The sequence below is a fragment of the Saccostrea cucullata genome, unplaced genomic scaffold (assembly GCF_032062105.1).
Source record: "Saccostrea cucullata isolate Sc308-1 unplaced genomic scaffold, CSIRO_AGI_Scuc_v1 ctg3770, whole genome shotgun sequence".
NCBI classification, from domain to species: Eukaryota; Metazoa; Mollusca; class Bivalvia; order Ostreida; family Ostreidae; genus Saccostrea; species Saccostrea cuccullata.
This window is the reverse complement of record NW_026933825.1, coordinates 13939-33478: the sequence shown is the minus strand read 5'-3', so window position 1 is coordinate 33478 and position 19540 is coordinate 13939. Positions and strand designations below refer to the sequence as shown.

Here is a 19540-nt window from a genome sequence, read left to right as displayed (position 1 = left end):
TGTACGATATATATTGATTTGTATCAAGTACAAAAAGTTTATTTGATTCACATCATAATGACCATTTCAAGAATGTTTAATTTTACAACAAGAAAGAAATATGACAAATGATAATTTTACGTCTAACATATCAAGTTCCACTTTTTTGAATTACATAACCATTCAAAACAAACTTAATTAAATTATTGCCGTTTCCTTTACATAATCATTAGAAAACCGTAAAGCATTACCGTTTCCTTGACCAACTAACTGCTTTTAATTGACTGTTTATTTCTTCTAAATTCATTCTCAACGAATCTATTTCTTACATGCTCAAGAATGTACAAGAAGGAAAATACTACTTGACCTAGCCGATTTTAGCCAAATAAACAGACATTATACTAGTCTTGTATTACTGAAGATTTGTGTTGGTTAAATAGCCGACCGACAATTAGAGATCCCTTTACCAGACGTCTGTCTATAAAGCTATCCGTCCGTCTGTCACAGCTTATATATTGAGAACTAAAAGAGATATGGATATAGTTTTCGCTCGTATACCTGGTAAAGCTTGTCAGTGTGGATTTTTGTTGTTTTTTTTTTAAATACCAGAATTATTCATTTCCTGACCTTTGAACTTCACCTTTGACTTACTTTCAAAATAGTTCATTGAGCAAATACACAGCTTATATTTTAAATAAAGAAGTTTGTCTGTGTAATTTAGCGTTTAAAGATATTATAAAATAAAATAGCAGAGCAGTCCTTTTTTATCCGATAATTGTCACTCGTGGATGTTCTCTTTTCTTTGCATGCACGTGTATGAACTTTATTACCAATGGCTATAAAATAGCTGACCACTCTAAGATTTATTTATCTACATCTTAAACGATGCTGTAAGGCAGGCGATACATGAATTTCTTCGAATACTTTTTTAACAAAGAAGCATTATTCTTAAAAAAATACCATGAAAAAAGCATCAATGCAATATTTGATATTTAAAATAATGAGCAAAGGTCAATTCAAGCAATACTAATCTGAAGAAGAGTAAACACGTGCCTCTTAAAACATCAGAGGTGGGAGCAGGTAGAGGATGAGCATTCCCGGTCACACTCGTCTTGTGCTCATTGTCATGATCGTGTAAATGCAAAAATTCGTATACAATTCAAGGGACAAAAAATGGCCTGACATATAGATACCTACTTTTTAAGAACCTCAAAGTTAATTTCACCTACATGTCCAAAATCAGTACTCGAGATGTTCAAATTAAGGCATACTTTTTTAAAAATCAGGGAATAGCTGTGGAATAATTGAAAATAAAAAAATCTCAAGAAAAGGTGGAATCAGTCACCATTGATGGCGAGCATCCCCTGCCGACTGATTACACCCGCGTCATGATTGGGAAATAAGAAAATAATCCGACGACAATTCAGTGTGTATGGAATGGTCTTACAGTATAAAAAAAATCAATGAGCATAAAACATTCCACATACAGAATGACATGAACCATCATATACAGCGAGTACAGTAAAACTCGGTTATAACGAAGTCACAGGGACAGTCGCTGGGGATCCAAGATGACTTCGCTATATCCGTGAATTCGCTATATCCGTGTTCACACTAAACGAGTTTTGCTGTATATCGCGAGCATTTTGGTAGGGGGGGGGGGATAAAATATAAATAAATATTTGAAGGAATGGGTTACTAAGTATTTAAAAGCAAAATTCAATGAAATTACAATTTTTTTTATAAAATATATCAACATATACACAGATCAGCCTACGTGTCCTAAAATGATTTATCTTGTATCGAGTTTTTAAAAGGTCCACTGGTCCTCAAATTCGCAGAATTTCTTATTCCGACCTGAAACTTTTTACATCTTTTTGGTTTTAAAACCAGATTTTGTATATTGCTATTATAAGCCTTATAGGCAAATAAAAGCACTAATTAATTGACAATCAGGATATCAACAGTTTTGTTTGAAGTCATAATTTACAATGTGGCAAGTTCTTCCAGTCGAAACAATGACCTTGTCATCAAATACATTCTGTTCACTGAGTCATACACTGAGTGATTAACTGACGTTTTTCATGCTAATTGTTAGTCTATTATATACACACTGAATTGTCTTCGTTATATTTTTTTCTGAACATGTTAAGGAGCAAAAAGCAGGCAGATGCTAACTCTTTCATGACACTTTTAATGTTTAAGTGGTCCGTATTTGCTCTCCTTCTGATTTTTAAGCTTGCATACTATGATCGATAACTGTAATTTACTATAAATTTCAGAATAGACAAACTTCTAAAGATTCTGCCAATCATATAACGGCATTTAGTCAAGCTCATGAGAAATTAGATTTCTTAGAACAAACTACATGTATTTGTAAACTTTAACATATTTAGGAATACAACAGTATATTTAACGATTCAACCGTGAACAAACACGGCTTAAAAGGCTTCGAATGAAATATATTGAAATAAAGAACAGTATTCAAGCTCAAAAGTCAATAAAACAATCCAAAAAAATGAGCAGAGCAAACGCTGACCTCCAAATATTAGAGAGGGAATCAGGTGCCATGGAGGATTGAGCATCCCCTGCCGACCGGTCACACCCGCCGTGTGCTCTTTGTCATGATCGGGAAATAAGGAAAAAATCCGTCGACAATTTAGTGTGTTAATAATGGACGGAGTGACAATTACTCTGAAAAACGTCAGTCAATATTTGAGCCAATGATACATTGCATTTGCTGACAAGGTAAAAACCGACCATAGAACTTACCAAATGATGAGTTTAAAAGAGACTGCTTATATTCCTGTTTCGTAAACTTGTTTGTTAATAATTTACCTCGTTTTAGAAATTGTTCAGACGCAGAGCATGCTTGTGCGTAACGAATCAATTGAGAGATATCAACCCGTATACAGGTGATGAAGGTATATTGATGCATAAGTACCGGAAAATGACGATTGAAAAGTTAAAGCCATCATGTTTATCATAAATCTTGGTTGTTAGGTTACCATTAATGTCTTTTGAAGAAAAATATACAAATATGAAACGGACTCTGTAGTATCTTTTATCTCATGCTCATACATCGTAACAACATAAGGATGGAAATATGAATATAATGGGAGTGTCCATGTTTTGTCGTTGGAAACCCAAAATAGGAAGTGCACAATGGCAATATGTACTTAAGAATTTGTGAAATTTTCCTCAAATTTTATACAGTAGTATGAGAGGAGTTGCGGATAAGAGATGGGTACCCCAATGCGTAACAGACAGACTGACGGACGGGCGTACAGACAGATGGACGAACGAACGGACGGACATACCAATTACTATATCCCTCTCATTTTTCAAGCTGGGGTATAATAACAAATGTTAATTTACAATACATACTTTGTCATTTTCTCTAAATGTCGGGTTGAAGGTCACATCAAGTGTTTTCTTCGAGTGCAAGATAAATTTTAAGTGGGATTTATATCTGTCACATGAAATAGCAATCTTTAGCTTGCGTAAATGAATTTGAAATAAATACCTTAGAATTTTAGTTTTTAATGCTTGGCTTGGTTATCATGATATTGGCGCTATAAGAATATGTATTGTTTCCTTAAATTTTATTATAAATTCATCCAGTTTTTGGTATGCGTGGTTAGTTGCGATCATAAAAAGCATTCATCTTCATTTCTTTTACCACTATTTTACTTTTTTTTATGCAAGTTTTAAGTGTATATATAACATGACATTTAGTCCTCGCTCGTAAAGCCCATGACATTTTACAACTTGTCTTACCTTATGATGAACACTTGCGTGCCGTAGAACTATATGCATGACAAATTCATGTTATCTATGAAAATCGGACCACAATTTAAGGCAAAATAATAATTACCAAGCATGAAACTTTTTAGTATAATGTGACGATTTGATCTATTCCTCCGTAAAAGATTATATTTTGTTACATTTACATTGTAAATTCGTGCATTGTTTGTTTTCTTTATTGAGATTAAATGTAAAGGGTGTTCACGGTAAATGTTTGGAGAATTCTTTTATCTTTCAAACTTTTTATCCTACTTTTTTGTCAAAAAAAAAATCTTTTGAGGAAAAAACTACAACAAAATCACGTGTTCTCTATTGTTTCTTTGGAATCTGTTTTTGGGTGTGTAAATTGCTGCTTTTTGATTGGATAGAAAAATATTCACGTTTATATGAAATATATTTATAGCAACTTTCAGTTATCGTTCTTGACTTCCATATTTGGAAATCGGTCAGGCAATTTAAAAGGAGAAGACCGACAAATGTGAAACTCACAATTCATTTAACAAAAAAAAAATGTTCAAAATAAACTTCTCGCTTCCATTGTTATAAACGCGTTAACCTTAATTTGAAATAAGTAATCCATATTTTGCCTGGATTGAAATTAAACAAAGATAGCAAAATTTTTTGTGGAAGATAAAATGCACTTAATGCAAACAGGAAATTTACATTGATTACGTGCATTGTACATTGTTGTTTGTTATGAGATATACACCGAGGATAGAGGGGGTTGATTTACTGTCCTTGACAACAATCATTTACAATCAACAATTTTATGAGATTTTGAAAAATATGGTTAAATTTGTGGATCTAAAGTACATAATTTAAAAATATAAAATACTAAAAAGTTGTAAATTGTGTAAAGAAAGCATAGCATCATCAATCTGAAATAACCAGACAATAATGAATTCTTTTTGTAGTAACAAGGACATTTCTTTTACATTATTCAACATTATTCAAAATACTTTTGTAAAAACCAATATTTTTTTTTAAATTTAAGTACTGTGAAATCACAAATTTTCGTGGGGGTTTAATTTTCGTTGTGTTCGAGGTATGACGAGGCAATTGAATTCATGTCCACCACAAAATGTAAAATGCTACATACATAAGTACTCATTAATTCTTGATCCACGAAATAAAATCCCCATGAACCAAAAGATTTTTCTCAAACCACAAAAATTTGACCCCACGGAAATATGTGATTTAACTGTAGATTATTTAACCTCTGGAAACGTTTTGCTTCGATAGGAACCTAATATATTGGAATGGGGGCTAATTTAAAGTTTACAGGAATACAAAGCATTACCAAAACTGCTGCAACTTCTGAAAGAATGGCTTGATTATTTGACAGTTGTGTTGCTTTCTGTTCATACCATAGAAATAAAGATTTGTTTTTTTTTTTCGTTATTTCACCATCATGACAATGAGCACACGGCGGATGTGACCGGTCAGCAGGGGATGCTCACTCCTCTATGACACCTAATCCCATCTCTGATGTTTCGGAGGTCCGTGTAAGCCCTGCTCTTGTTTTGTATTGTTTTATGGACTTTGAGATTAAATACTGTTCGTTATCTCCATATCTTTCTTTTGAATCAATAAACATGTCACACTTAGGTGACGCTTAAGTTAAAGCCATCATGTTTATCATAAATCTTGGTTGTTAGGTTACCATTAATGTCTTTTGAAGAAAAATATACAAATATGAAACGGACTCTGTAGTATCTTTTATCTCATGCTCATACATCGTAACAACATAAGGATGGAAATATGAATATAATGAGAGTGTCCATGTTTTGTCGTTGGAAACCCAAAATAGGAAGTGCACAATGGCAATATGTACTTAAGAATTTGTGAAATTTTCCTCAAATTTTATACAGTAGTATGAGAGGAGTTGCGGATAAGAGATGGGTACCCCAATGCGTAACAGACAGACTGACGGACGGGCGTACAGACAGATGGACGAACGAACGGACGGACATACCAATTACTATATCCCTCCCATTTTTCAAGCTGGGGTATAATAACAAATGTTAATTTACAATACATACTTTGTCATTTTCTCTAAATGTCGGGTTGAAGGTCACATCAAGTGTTTTCTTCGAGTGCAAGATAAATTTTAAGTGGGATTTATATCTGTCACATGAAATAGCAATCTTTAGCTTGCGTAAATGAATTTGAAATAAATACCTTAGAATTTTAGTTTTTAATGCTTGGCTTGGTTATCATGATATTGGCGCTATAAGAATATGTATTGTTTCCTTAAATTTTATTATAAATTCATCCAGTTTTTGGTATGCGTGGTTAGTTGCGATCATAAAAAGCATTCATCTTCATTTCTTTTACCACTATTTTACTTTTTTTTATGCAAGTTTTAAGTGTATATATAACATGACATTTAGTCCTCGCTCGTAAAGCCCATGACATTTTACAACTTGTCTTACCTTTTGATGAACACTTGCGTGCTGTAGAACTATATGCATGACAAATTCATGTTATCTATGAAAATCGGACCACAATTTAAGGCAAAATAATAATTACCAAGCATGAAACTTTTTAGTATAATGTGACGATTTGATCTATTCCTCCGTAAAAGATTATATTTTGTTACATTTACATTGTAAATTCGTGCATTGTTTGTTTTCTTTATTGAGATTAAATGTAAAGGGTGTTCACGGTAAATGTTTGGAGAATTATTTTATCTTTCAAACTTTTAATCCTACTTTTTTGTCAAAAAAAATCTTTTGAGGAAAAACTACAACAAAATCACGTGTTCTCTTTTGTTTCTTTGAAATCTGTTTTTGGATGTGTAAATTGCTGCTTTTTGATTGGATAGAAAAATATTCACGTTTATATGAAATATATTTAAAGCAACTTTCAGTTATCGTTCTTGACTTCCATATTTGGAAAGCGGTCAGGCAATTTAAAAGGAGAAGACCGACACATGTGACCTCACAGTTCATAACAAAAAATATGTTCAAAATAAACTACTCGCTTCCATTGTTATAAACGCGTTAACCTTAATTTGAATAAGTAATCCATATTTTGCCTGAAGTGAAATTAAACAAAGATGGCAGATTTTTTTGTGGAAGATATCTAAATCTAACTACAATGGTTGTAGTACTAAACAGTTTTGAAATGTTATTAGAATCCTCAACAAGATCAATTGAATCAATTTCATCCTTAATGTCAGAAAGATTCTTGTTTATTTCATCCAGATGTTTCTGTAGAATTTGTAACTGTTTGCTTTTCATCTCATCATCTTCAGCTTTAATTTTTTCGGCAAGTTTTTCAATTTCTCTGTTCAAGTCCTCTCCATGCTTTGTTATGGCTCTTGAAAGATCGACATATTCCTTTTCTAACTGACACTTTCTGGTCTGTACATCATAGGCAATGTCCTGGTAGGTGGGGTAAATTGTTTCATTTAGTTCGATTTGTTCTTGGATAATTATTTTTATTTTTTCGTCCACAATTTGCAGGATTTCTGATACCTTATGACCAAGATGTTGATCAGATGATATACATTTAATGCATACAGGAAAGTCACATTGATTACAGTGCATTGTACATTGTTGTTTGTTATGAGATGTACACCGAGGATAGATGGGGGTTGATTTTCTGAGATTTTGAAAGATCAGCAGAAAAGTGTTTTCCAACACAAGTTCTACACAGGTTGACAAGGCATGCATCACAGTGCATCTGTACCACATCGGTCTTACACAGGTCACATCGCATCACGTCCTGGGCTCTGGCACGAGGTTCCATGGTTAAAATTGTGGATCTAAAACACATACTTTAAAAATATACAATACTTATGAGTTGTACATTGTGTAAAGAAAGCATAGCATCATCATTCTGAAATAATCCGACAATAATGATTTTTTTTTTGTAGTATCAAGTACATTGCTTTTACATTACTTTGAAATACTTTTGCAAAAATCAACATTTTTTTTCAAAAGTTTATTTAATAGATTATTTAACCTCTGGAAACTTTTTGCTTCGATAGGAACCTAATATATTGGAATGGGGAGAAATTTAAAGTTTACAGGAATATATAGCAAAAATGCTGCAACTTCTGAAAGAAATACTTCATTATTTAACATTTTGTGTTGCCTTCTGTTCATACCATAGAAATAAATAATATGTTTTGAATCAATAAACATGTCACATTTGGATAATCTCTGGAAATGACACCAATTCCCTTGCTCGATGGACAGCAACATTTTCAGAATTTTAAATATTTTTTCCTGTTAACCCTTTCTCTACCGGCACATTTTAGGTGGTTTTGGAGACTTTTTGATATGACATTATTAAATTATTTCTAACTTTTTTATTCAAGGAGAAAGGTAGGTATATTGCATACCATTTTGTAGGGAATGTCTTAGAGATGATATTTTATGACTATTCAGATACTCAACAACTGACCTTATTAGTAAAAATGGAGGTCAAAAGCCAATTAAGTGCAAAATTTTATGGGATTTTTTAATACTTTTGAATCTTCAAGCTAAATATTTACTATGATGTATGTTGAAATAGGAAATTTTGGATATACTCACAAAAGAGCATGATACTGTACTACATGAAACATATAAACTTTTTTTTTCAATTCTGCATAAAACTACTTAAAAGCGGTTGCTTAGCTACCCAGAATTTTTTAATTTTCGGGCAAGAATTATCGTTTATTACTCATTCAAAGACACATTTATGCATCCCAGCACATATTAAAGTTAGATGTGAGGTCATACAATAACAAGGGACGAACAGCAGATAAACTGTCTTAAAGTTTGACCTCATTAGAACTATTTGTAGGAGGTCAAAGGTCAAATATGTGCAAAAGTTTCATAAATTTTTTTCAAAACTTTTCAATATTCTTGCCATAATTTTACACAATGGATGCTGAAATGGAAAATTCTGAATATACTCTCAAGAAGGGATCAGAACTGCAATATCCATGCATCATTTTAGTTCAAATATCTGTTTAATGACCTTTAAGTGGTTGCTAAGCAACAACTTTTTAAAGTTTTTGGCTATATACATGTTTGTTATTTCACATTCTGGGCACATTCTCGACACTTTTTGTATGTTTAATGATATTGTATTGTTAGATATGGGCCATAAAGATGAAAGAACATTTTTGTATTAAAAATTGACCTTGACACTCTTGTTCTTAAGGGGGTCAAGGTCATATCAGTACAGAATTCTGCTTCAAATTGTAAGTAAATATCAATTTTGAAATGCTTCAATCATGTATAAATCATCTAATAGTTGACGTGATAAAAATGGTAAACGACAAAATTTGCAAGCAAAGAGTTCTGGTCTGCTTCTTACAAACCCCTAGCAAAATATGTATACAATCTTTTTGTTAAATAAAAAATCCATTCTCTTGATGACATTAAAAATAATCTTTATTTTTATGGATTCAATCTAACAAGAAAAAATAAACTAAATGATTTCATTACAAGATTTTTCTGGTATAACAGATCTTAAGGGGTACAATAAAGACTTGACATGTTATCTTGGAGGGAAATAATAATAATAGATAGCATTGGCAATATTTAACACAAAACTGTTTAGTCAATAAGTTGAAAATGTGACGTTTATATCCAAATATACAAATCCAGAAATATTGCAAGATGAATTCCAATCAGACTTTTACTTTGTGTCCACCATTCTTTTATCAACTGTCATTTCTCTGTAAGACTGGAGGAAATTCTTTGACTTGTCCAAGATATTATTATTTGCTGTCGAGTACAAGTGATCAGCTTCTATCCTGTAAAAGATTAAAGTATTTTGAAGCAGATACATGTCATTGTGTATATGAATTTACATTTATAAATAAAATTAAGAATGCTAAAATTACTAAATTTATTTGATTTTCCTTTTAAAATTAAAATTGCATTTATTATGTGATTCAAGTGGTTAAATGATATTGAACTGTCAATGTAATAGGACTGATAATTCAACAACCTTGTAGTAAACCATCATGGTAAAATTACTGAACTAAAACAAATATCATATATGGCAATCTGACTAAAGCCTCTGTTTACGCTATCGCACCATATAAAAAATTCTGGCAGTGGATGGAAGATCTAATTTTGATTAGATAATTGCTATGAAAGTCATGAGGGGACACATCAATTTTTCAAAAAAGTAAAAAATGAGATCTCGAATTAGACAATCCAATCCCACGGATTACTAAATCGTTCCCTCGAATTACAATTCGAGATCTAGAGTTACACAATCTGATCTTACAGATTACTAATTCGCCCCCTTGATACATAATTTGAGATCTCGAATTACATACTGGTAATTCGTTTTCACAGATTAAAAATTCGAGATCTCGATTTGTTATCTGTGCTCTTGAATTTCATTACATATATGTACAGATACATCCAACCATTTTAATCAGTTTGTGCGTTCTATTTATTTTGTTTCAGCAACCGGTCATTTCCAACCTCTTTTGTAACTACTTCAACGTATAGTTATTTTTGAAATACTATGATTACACAGGACTCATATTCACTTTTACTATTTAGGACTTTCAATTATTTTAAAATACACTTAACACAAAAACTTCTATTTTGTTGTACAAATATCAGTACTTGCATATGGATTTGAAAATGTTTATGTATTTTTTTTATTTTGGACCGTAATATGTAATAAAAGGTAGGATGTAAAATACTACAATATTCTATTCTTTAAACATGTATTACCATATCCGATATGTACAGATAAATAATTTTAATGAAATCATTGGAAGGGTTTACATTCCGAGGGAACAAATCATTTAAACTAAGAGAATGAATTATACAATCTGAGATAACGGATTGTGTAATTTGAGGGAACGAATTGATAATCTGTGAGAGTGAATTGGCATTTTGTTATAACAGATTGTCAATCCGAGAGAACGGATTGTATAAATCGAGAACTTGGTTTACTTTTATAAATTTTTAAAAATTTTATGTCCCTTCATGGCTTTTCATAGATTGCATACCTGCATGGCTGCCAGGGTTGTGAAAAGAAAGGAGACAATAGACTGCAATGTTACTTCAGGGCAAAATTCTTGGGGCAAGGCTGTTCGTGAGCATGGGAGTGTTGATAAACCATCCAGTGAGTTTGACCACCCATGTATATGATGTACGATAATTGAAAAGTGTCTGAAAAATTGAGAAAATGGAAATCCTAACCACATACTTTATGCAGATTGGAAATACAACAGCAGTCTATAAAAACAGCTTGTTCCATATCTCGGCATTCATTCAAATAGATATTACGTGTTTAAATAATGTGTTTGTATGAATAATTAAGCATCATAAGTATTATGTGTTTCAAACACTTATTTTTTCAAAATATAAATCAAATGTTTATAAACTTGTATGAATGCAATATCATGAGAATGTCACAAATGAAATTTGACTTTATTATTTGAAATATTAGAAATACAGAAATTTTCAATACCAAAACAAAAATTTACCTGTTCAGTGGTGTCTTTACATATTAACTGGCCTTCGTAGTTCATGGTGGGCATAGCGCGTGGGTATTCACAGATGAAAGTATTGTTGCATATGGTGCCAGCACCCTAAAAATTCAACGTGAAAGTGGTACATGTACACACTGTATACTGAAAACAACTATCCATTATTATGGCAACTTTGATTTTACTTTGAACTTTCGAGTGATTGTCAAAAGCATCAAAGTTCAAAAGCAACACAAAATTGGCTGAACAATACGAAATACGCACACTGATATATGAAGATCTAGTACATGTGTACATTTAGTTTTCTTTTGAACGTGAACTAATTGCGTTTTAAACTTAAACTATTTAGTCAATATACACGTATTCTCACCTGCTAATATCAAAGGCATGTCCGTATTAATTGATTCATTGATGTGATGATCTTCGTCGTGAAATAATCATGAAAATTGACGTTCAGATATGTTGTTTGTTTACTGCTACCATAGTGGCTATTTCAATTCGTATCAACTCATACAGTGATGAGTTGTATTTATTTATAAATGCGAGTTTTTGTATTGTTAAATTTCGTGCCAATATTATATAGATCTAATTAAATTGCAAAATAAGTATACAGTATAATAAGATACAACAATTTTAAAAAATCTGATTTTTTTTTAGTAAAGATCGACGTTTAGGGAATCTACAATTTTTATCAACATTATATATCACTACATAAAATATACATCATTACATGTGGATGAAAAAATTAACATTTCACTTCACACAAAAGGCAGAACGATCGTATATATTTGTTTTTTGAAATCTATTTTTTTTTTTGTATTTTGCATTTATTTCGGTAAAAAAATATATTTAAATGATAAAAAAAAGTTTTATAAAAGAATTTGTTGTTTCGAGTAAGACGCAACAATTAGTCGGGTCCTGATTTTTAAAAAGAAGACTAGAAATAACTTCTAACGGCAAATAATTATTATTTGGTCCAGCATACTTTTGTAACCTAATTCGAGTATGCTAAATCCGAAAAAAATATGCTGGCCTTCATGAAAATGGCGTTAAAGAGGTCAAAATGGCGATTCAAAATGGCGGACATCCAATTTTTCTAATTTTCTCTAAATATCGTTCAAAATGGAGAAATAATGTGTGAATATCTCACTGAGTGTAATACAACTATAAAATTGACAATGGAATGCTAACATTATTAGTTTTACTTAGAAAATTTAGTCATTTGTACACTTAATTCGAATTTTCTCTGATATATTTGTTTATTGTTTCTATACTCTGCTTTGTTCAGGTTTTTACATTTGTAAATATCTATATACATTACAGATTTGTTTTTTCTCTGCATCTCACTATTCACAATTGAATGGTGGTGCATCTGTAAGATAAAAGTCAAAATGGCGATTCAAAATGGCGGATATTAATTTTTTTAAAATTATTTCTTTATGTCGTTTACATAGGAGAAAGGATTTGTGAATATCTTACTGAGCGTAGTACAACTATGTAAAATGACAATAGAACACTTATATTACATTATCACTTTAATTCGGAAAACTTAGTCGTTTAAATTTAAAATGTGTTAATAAACTCAAAATGGCGATTCAAAATGACGTCATATACACTCGAATTTCGTAAAATACCCAAACTGCATAATTCTGAGTTGTTCTGCAGAAAATAAAATACAGTTTGTTTTTTTATAAATGAAATAATATTCAAATAGGCGATAAAAGTTGGAGGATATTTTTGTTAATGACTTAGGATTTTTATGACACGGATTTTTGAAAATTATTCCTATTACTAGTATTAATTAAGATAAACCTTTGCCGACAATTCCGAAGACATTTTACCTATTATCTGTCTTGCCATGCTTCTTCACATAAAAAGTTAATAATATCATACAATAATTGCTCTTTAGAGGACAATATGACAATTAACCTACCCTAAGAGCAGTATTCCCCGAGCATTAAGGCGAGTAAACATTGTATTTCAAGGTTTGCTAAATCATATCTCAGTTGTTGGAAATTCTTAATCTATTTTTAGTCCAGTGTAGAAAAAATTAAAATTAATGTATATGTTAATGTAGAAGGTCTAGTGCAACATAACGTAGTATGATTTTTAAAATAATGGACCACGATCAATTAGAGGGCTAGTAATTGTTACATCATATAAATCTGAATGTATTATAATATTCAAAAATAAACATATCTATTAAGAATTATCAGTATAATATACGTAAACCATAAATGTTCTTGATTGTCCAGCTCTGATTCTGCGCTCCTGAATTTGAATGTTGTTATTCTCAGACAAAAATTCAACTTTATTCACAGATATTTCATGTTGTGAACGGATAATCTTGTATTGAACAGTTAATTTAAATTTTGAAATTTACAAAATCTGAAAGACGAAAATGTTTGTGTTCAATCCCCCCTCGATTCTTATCCTATGTTCTATCCTAACAAAGGATCAAGTTGCCTCGTTAAGTTCTTGGAGTGTTCATGGAAATTTTGTTGTCAAGAGAAGTGTTGAATAGATCGAAGTCAAGAGTGGCTTAGTCTTTTGGAACGAAAGCTTGTACGTGATGACCTTTCTACCCCAAAAGAAAAGAAATCTATACGGTCACAAAATAGAAAGCTTCACGACTTGAATATCAGAGATTTTTTTATATCCACGCTTGAAAAGCGGGAGGATATAATAATCGGTCCGTCCTCCGTCTGTTACCCATCTTTAATCCGAAACTCCTCTCATACCATTGGATGAAATTTGATGAAACTTTTACAGAATCTTTATTGCATATTGCAATAGTGCATCTCCTATTTTACTTTTTGATCCGACACATATTTTGGGTTTCCTATAGCAAAACATAGACACTATCATTATATTCATATGGGAGGCGGGGTATCATTTAGTGAGCTCATTTCTCACATTACCTCTAGTTCATTTGGCATACGGTTTTGGAAAACAAAATATACTTTTAACATTTGAACATAAATGTGTTGTTCCTTGGGTGTTGAAAATACCAAAATTCTGAAGACAGACTGAAACATATAGCAAATAAAGCTGGGATAGAAGATGTTAGGGGATAATACTAAGCTCTTAGTACTAATTTAAAAGCTATCACAAAGTGTTAGATGAAACGTACAAGAATTTCTTCAGTTATATTTGATGATGTGCTGAGGGATGTTGAAGTAAAGTGCGAGTTGATAATGACGGCAATCCAGGAGTGATTTTCGGTGGACGGGGGACTTTTGAACACGGTCAAATACGAGGAGGAAATTTGGAAACCCTTAGGTAGAGTTTATTTTAATTTCAAGAAAAAATGAAACTTTTCTAGTATTTTTGTTTGTTCATATTAAATGGACTAATTAATACAGAATATATAAAACTAGAGGTACTGTGAGCAATGAGCTTACTAAATGATACCCCCGCCTCCCATATGAATATAATGACAGTGTGTCTATGTTTTGCTATGGGAAACCCAAAATATATGTCGGATCAAAAAGTAAAATAGGATGTCACAATGGCAATATGTAATAAAGGTTAAGTTTCATCAAATTTCATTCATTGGTATGAGATTAGTTGCGGATAAGAGATGGGTACCCCAGAGCGTAACAGACGGATGGACGGAAATACCGATTACTGTACACCCTCCCACTTTTCAATCGGGGGGTATAAAAACAAACTGTAATTTATTTTCTGCAAAACAACTCAAAATTAGGCAGTTTGGGTATTTTATGAAATTCGAGTGTATATGACGCCATTTTGAATCGCCGTTTTGAGTTTATCGACACTATTCAAATTTAAACGACTAAATTTTCCGAATTAAAGTGATAATATAAGTGTTCTATTGTCATTTTACGTAGTTGTATTACGTTCAGTAAGATATTCACAAATCCTTTCTCCTATGAAAATGACATTAAAAAATAATTTGAAAAAAATGAATATCCGCCATTTTGACTTTTAACTTACAGCTGCATCACTATTCAATTGTAGAATAGTGACTTGCAGAGGAAAAAATACAGATCTGCAGTGTATGGATATTTGCAAATGTAAAATCCTGAACAAAGCAGAATATAGAAACAATAGACAAATAAATCAGAGAAAATTCGAATTAAGTGTACAAACGACTAAATTTTCTAAGTTAAACTAATAATGTTAGCATTCTATCATCTTTATTATAGTTGTATTACACTCAGTGAGATATTCACACATTATTTCTCCATTTTGAACAATATTAAGTGAAAATTAGAAAAATTGGATGTCCGCCATTTTGAATCGCCATTTTGACCTCTTTAACGCCATTTTCATGAAGGCCAGCATATTTTTTCGGGTTTAGCATACTCGAATTAGGTTACAAAAGTATGCTGGACCAAATAATAATTATTTGCCGTTAGAAGTATTTTTTTCTATAAATCGGACCAGACTACTCAGCCAAAGAGTGCAAATACACAAAATTGTGTCACAATCCTATTTCAGTGCAATATTTGTTATGATAAATTCCCCCCACTAACAAAAATCTTGTCCTCAAGATTTGTTTAATACACTTTTTAAAGACTTTAAGCTAATATCGCTTAATTTTCAGATGGCTTTAGCAAACTACAGCATCATAAAATAATCAAAATATTATTAAACATGCACAAGAATAATATGTTTTATGCACAATAAGATTATATATACGAAAACAACACAATATACAAAATTTACATGTACATAAAGATCGATTCGTGTACAACTGCCTAGGCATTTACCTGGGTGGAGTCGGCAACACTCTTTAGAATAGTAAACATTAATCTGCAGGAAAAATGACATTCACAAAATAATCATAAATGTAAAAATAAACACTTCAACGTCCAATCAGTACCCTTTTCGTTTAAACCAGAAAAAGAAGTTACCACAAAAATTTACCTTCTGTGATCTTTTCACAATTAAAAGAAAATGAGTTTTCCTTGTTCTGCAGGGTAGGTACTTTTTAAATAAAATATTGTTACTGTACATATACATGTAAAATCAATACTCAATCAAATTTAATCTGACAATAATGTCAATCTTTCAACACATCCGTAGGCAATAATTGTTAGCTCAAATAAATTCAAAAATCGTAAAAAAAAAATCAATGTTAAACCTAACATGTTCAAAAGCACGAACACATTTCAACATTAATAAAAATTGTAGTCATTATTGATAAAAAAAATCTAATCAGTGAAAAAAATATATTGGGCTTGAAGGAGAAAAAAAATATAGAACGGCGTTTAAAAGAAAATCTGGTATGATTTTCAACAATTCGTTTTTCTTTATAGCCAAATTTGATTTTTATACGAAAGGAAAAATCTTCGATAGAAGTGTTTCAAGAAAATTTTCAAACAGTCTTTTGAATGTCATTTACAAAATGTTATCTGCAGCATAACCTGAGCGTACCACCCATGTGAAGAGTTTAAACTTAAATGTTTGTTTATTTGATTGTTCGAGTTTAAGTGAGTAATATATTAGTATGCTCAACTAATGTATATTCCATGCATTTCGAGTTAGGCATAATCTAAGTGCAAATTCTGACGTTTGACCGAAGGTAGTTGTTACTTTATTGATAACAAACACATGCAAAACACAAATACATGTATACAATGCAACTGTAACGTGTCGGACCTGAGCGGTCAGTAGGTCCCTACTCGGATTACCGAGTTTTACTGGGCGTATGATTAATGCAAAATATACAGATAATATGACACTTGCCTAGTGTCCTTAAATCAAATGACCTAACTGCCTTTTTGTAATATATATACAATGATACTGGCACCTGCCTGGTGCCTTGTGACAATTGCCAAAATAATCAACTAATCATACAGGTCAACAGACACCTGCCTGGCGTCTTCTGCTAACCAGTAGCTAACTACTCTAGACAGCCAAGTGGCTTCAATATATAAAAACAATACAACTTTGCTATTCCTGCCACAGGATACACTTTTCTTCTACCCTCTAACACTTCGAAATAACCCTAGTCAGCGACTAATACCACTCGCCCACACCAAATGGCAAACGGCAATTAGCCCAAGACAAGTAACACACGGCAAATAGCTCCTTCCAAGTTGTATATACCAAGTTGCAGACGCCAAGTGGTAATGTACCAGAATTCACACATAGACCAGTTGGCCGCACTACCCTTTGTACTCCAACTTTATCAATGTTCACAAGTTTCCTGATTTTGTATTTACAAAATAGACCAAACTAGCTTACTATTAACAGGACAATTCTTATAATCTGACATAACATCATTTATCAATACTTCTTGTACATTTCTTATGTCAATTGACCAATTAATTACAATATTTACATTGATTATATATTATAATACAAACAAGTAACGGGAGGTAACTCCTCCAACCATTTCACTTCCCTCCCCTTAAGAACATGCGTCCCGCATGACCTTTACAACATGGCAAAATAAGTAACAAAATGGTTATGTATTTACATTTGCTCACTCGGTGTTCACTTAATCTAACACATAGTCTTGCAACCAGGTAGGTGGTCTTCTGATTCTACCCCCACCTTCATTAACAACCAAGTCGTCTCCACTTGGAGGTGCTTCTATGTCATTGCTTTCATTGCCAGTGATACTTTTCTCAGTGTCTTGACCAGTGTCTTCTTGAGGACTATTGTCCTCTACAACCTCATCCCTTAACGTCTGACTACGTTTGAGACGCAATCTGTCCACATGCACAATTTGTGGCTTGCCCCTTGGTCCACAGTTTACCTTGTAGGTAATGTCGGTCATTTTGTCAAGGACCTCGTACGGACCACGCCAGTAGCTTGTAAACTTCGGCGACAATCCCGCTTTCCGGACAGGGAAAAAGACATATACTTCGTCACCCTTCTTAAACTGCTGCCAGGATAACTTCTGGTCATGATATCGCTTTTGCCTGATCATAGCCGCTTTTATATTTTCCCTTACATGTCTATGGGCATCTTCCATAGTCTCCTTGAGATGCAAAGCCCACTGATTACTGGGGATGTATTTGACTGCATTAGGCATATCGAACATAATGTCAAGTGGGGTAGATACCTCCCGACCAAACATCATGAAGTTGGGAGTGAACCCAGTCGTTTCATGCACTGATGCTCGATACGCCATCATGACGTAAGGCAAATATCTATCCCAGTCTGAGTGGTGCTCGTTAACAAAGGCGCTAAGCATCGTGACAAGGGTCTTATTGAAGCGCTCGACCATGCCATCGCTCTGGGGATGGTAAGGTGAGGTGCGAGTCTTCTTTATGTCAGGACGTGGCATACCTCTGAGAAGAGTTCGCTTTCGTACTGGCGTCCTTGGTGTGAATGTATACTGGAAGGAACACCAAATCGCGATACTACCTCCTCAACTAAGATCTTGGCAACTGTTGCAGCCTCCATGTTTGGCATTGGGAAGCTTTCTGTCCATTTGGTGAAATAGTCTGATATAACAAGGATGTACTTGTTGCCATTGTCAGTCATGGGCAGTTCACCTAGGATATCGGTTGCGATTCTGTCCATTGGCATTCCACTCTCGACAATTGCCATGGGTGCTCTCTTTTTCTTCTGAGGACTCTTTCTCTTAGAGCATTTCTCGCAGCCTGCAATGTAGGCTCTTGTGTCTGCCTGAAGACCTGGCCAATAGTACTTTTGACGGATTCGTGCCAGTGTCTTAGTCACACCTAAGTGAGCAGCTGTTTCAATATCATGACAGTATTGTAATACTGTCCTACGCTCACTGCTGGGTACTATTGCCTGTAGGCAAGATGACTTGCCACTGTCCTCTTGGTACCTCCTGTACAAGATGTCATTCTCAATGGAAAGGCTTTCCTATTGTGACCAAAGGGATCTTATGACATACCCAAGTCCACTTATTTCATGGTACAAAGGTCGACTCTTTGTTTGCAGCCAGCCTTTCACTAGTTTTAGGTCCCAATCTTTGTCTTGAAGTTCTTGCATCTTGTGACAAGGCTCTGTGCCTGGGTTTACTGGAAGAGCTGCATTGACATGTGTCACTGCTTTTGCATCTTGGACACTCTTATCATCTGGTGCTGATTTCTCCCAATCAGGGTCATAACCACATTGTCGACAAGGCACTCTGCTCAAGGCGTCAGCATTTCTATGCTGTATGCCAGGTCGATGTTGGATCTGAAACTTGTAGGTGCTCAGGGTCTCTAACCATCTGGCCAGCTGACCCTCGGGGTTTTTGAACTTGAACAACCACCTTAATGAACCATGATCACTGCGAATCAAGAACTCTTTGCCATAAAGGTAGTGCTTAAAATGCTTAACGAAATG

General features: G+C 33.1%; 1 long non-coding RNA gene across 2 annotated transcripts; it reads right to left on the bottom strand.

The window, feature by feature from the left end:
• Positions 1–9435: 9435 nt before the first annotated feature.
• Positions 9436–11713, bottom strand: LOC134239396 (uncharacterized). 2 transcript variants are annotated; one of them, XR_009986224.1, is made up of 4 exons: positions 11625–11713; positions 11252–11356; positions 10772–10934; positions 9436–9547 (listed from the first exon to the last, which is right to left on the bottom strand). It is a non-coding gene; the product is annotated as an uncharacterized LOC134239396 (long non-coding RNA). The 2 variants fall into 2 exon arrangements; XR_009986225.1 differs by having other exon boundaries at positions 11272–11356.
• Between the last annotated feature and the right edge of the window lie 7827 nt (positions 11714–19540).